Source organism: Mastomys coucha, unplaced genomic scaffold, assembly GCF_008632895.1.
Source record: "Mastomys coucha isolate ucsf_1 unplaced genomic scaffold, UCSF_Mcou_1 pScaffold23, whole genome shotgun sequence".
Classification (NCBI taxonomy): domain Eukaryota; kingdom Metazoa; phylum Chordata; class Mammalia; order Rodentia; family Muridae; genus Mastomys; species Mastomys coucha.
The window spans coordinates 15030133-15032946 of record NW_022196906.1 but is presented as its reverse complement, the minus strand read 5'-3'; positions in this window follow the sequence as shown (position 1 = coordinate 15032946).

Sequence of the window (2814 nt, the reverse complement as noted above, 5' to 3'; positions counted from 1 at the left end):
GCAAGTGAGACTTGATGTAGTTTTATATGTTGTAATATTTCTTCAAAATAAAGCGCTTCTGTAAAGCACCTAGCTAGTGATTGATTTCTCTGACAGTGAAGGGGGGGGTAGCCTGTGCTTTAAGGTGTCCATGGACCAGCCACTGCGGTCTACTTCAGTGGGATACATTTTTGTGATTCGGTTCTGCCCAGTGAAAGGCAAGTGGAACTTTCTAGTAGGTCTTTCCAGAAAGCCTCTTAAGACGGTCTTGGCTAATCTCCATGGACACTTTACCCTTTTTGTTTTGGAGTTGACCTTTCATTGTGGTGTCTGGTAATAAAGCAGCCATCCTGGGATCATGATGATGTAAGACATGGATCATGGAGCAAGAAAAGAGACCATGGCTAAGCCGCCCTCAAAACTCCTGTCTTGTCTACCCTGTCTGCAGAACTCCAGTTGAGTTGATTTAAGACCTAGAGGAGACTCCTGGGTCATTGCATATGGCTCAGCACATACCTTTTTGATATATTTTGTAACCATGTCTGACCATTATATTCACTTATGTAGCCTAGGCTAGACTACGAGTTGTGGACAATCCTCCTACCTTCTGTACTACTGTACAGAATATAGCTACTGTACTAAATATAGCAGTAATTTAAGGCCTTCCTATGTTGCCCAGGCTAGCTTGGAACTTAGTTCTCTTGCCTGTGTTTACAACTGTCCCACCACATAGATCATTCGGAAGATGTACTTCTGTGTAAATGGAAACCTCTTTGCCTCTATGGAGCAGCTACTGCCTTTCAACAGGGCCACAGGCTGTCTTAAGAGGAGGTAGCAATCCCAGCACTTGGGATGCAGAGGCAGGCAGATTTCTGAGTTCAAGGCCAGCCTTGTCTACAGAGAGTTCCAGGACAGCCAGGACTACACAGAGAAACCCTGTTTTGAAAAACCAAAGGGGGGAAAAAAAGTCTGAGAACAAGGATCAAAGGACTGTGCCAACACACCCTGGTGCGTGTGTGCATAAGTGTGTGTGTGTGTGTGTGTGTGTGTGTGTGTGTGTGTGTGTGTAAGGGGTTGAGACAGGGTCTCACCATGTAGCGAGGTCTGGCCTGTGGAACTCACTGTGTAGATCAGGCTGGTCTCAAATTCGGTGATCTGCCTGCCTCTGCCTCCCAAGTACTAGGAATAAAGGTGTATGCCACTATGCCCAAACTCTTGCACTGTATTTTGTGTGCCTGTGTGTGGCCTTGGGTTCCCTGGTGCACATGCAGTGGTCAAAGGGCCATTGGATTTAGCAGCGAGCTCCCTTACCTGCTGTATTACCTGAACAGCCCGAGAATGGGTTCTGTAAGTCAAACTTACTCTTTACCATGGGAAATGTGTGGAAGCCACTTTAAAGTCATTCATTAAAAGGAGCAACGCCAAGCCTTTTCCTGACTTCTTCCTAACACTTGTGCCTATGTGGGGAGCCGTGAATCTTGAGAGGCATTCGCCATGGCAAGATGGTGCCTACTTCCGCTGTTAACTCCTAGTGGACAACTGTTTGCACATGTGCGTAGAGTGAAAAGACGCCATGTCACGGCCCATTCTGGGGCTTTACGTAGGGTAATGAGCGAACAGCCAATCATGAGCAGACACGTCACGCTGTGGGCAGATACGCGCACTGTGGTGTATATAAGCAGTGCGGATTTTGGGCTCGACCTTTTTCCCTATGGATGGAGACAAATAAACAGTTGCTGCAGAAGGAACCTAGTGTCCGCGTGTCTTCTTCCCGGCGAGAAGACTGCGCGGGCTACATGCCTAAGTATAGCTTTTTTTTTTTAGTTTTTTTCAAGGCAGGGTTTCTCTGTGTAACATCCTTGACTGTCCTGGAACTTGCTCTGTAGACCAATCAGGCTGGCCACAAACTTGTAGATTCACCTGCCTCTGCCTACTGAGTGCTGAGATTAAAGGCGTGTGCCGCCAGGGCCTGGCTGTGTAATTTAATTGTTGAAGAAACTTGTATTTCCACTAATCGAATTTATTGAGCATAGAAGAGGAGGCTGGAGAGTCAGCCTAGCAGTTAAGAGTAATAGCTGCTCTTAGAAGGAATCTGGGTTTAGTTCCCAGCACCCCACATCATGGTTTACAACTCCCTGTAACTCTAGTTCCTGGGGTCTGGCACCCTCTTCTGGCCTCTGTGGGTGCTGCAGTCATACTGATGCAAAACATATTTTAAACTTTTTGAGCAAACTAAGTTTGAAGTCAGTCTTGTTTAAAGATTGAGTTCCAGTACAGTCAGGGCTACTCAGAGGCCCTCTCCCTAAAAGCAAACAACCTTGAGATAGTCTCATCTAACTCAGACTGGCCTAGAACTTCTATCCTTCCTGCCCAGGTCATCTGTGTGGCTACAGATTAGGAACTAGCTGTTGCAGCCTGGTGGGCTCACCCTTGACTGTTTCTTTCTAGAATCCATATCTGCCAGTAATTCAGCAAGGAGGACCGAGACTTGTGAACCCCTCTTCATCCATAGCTGACTTGACAGGCCAGTCCCATGCAGGCTTGCCGCTTATACTAAAGGCATGTCTGCAGTGGCTATCTTGTCCTGAGGATGCACTGTGACTCTTCTGCTTCTTACATTCTCCCGGCCCCCTCTTGGGTCCAGGGATGTGGTGTAGAAGTGTTGCTTGGGGCTACCTAAACTCAGTTTCCATCAGTTAAATGCTTCATATTTCCTCTTCTTGCTACGCCACTGTCCTAACATAATTAGAGTTCTTAACTCTAATGAAACATTCCACTATATGATCCAACTTTTTTGTTTTTGTTTTTTTTGTTTTTGTTTTTGTTTTTTTTTTT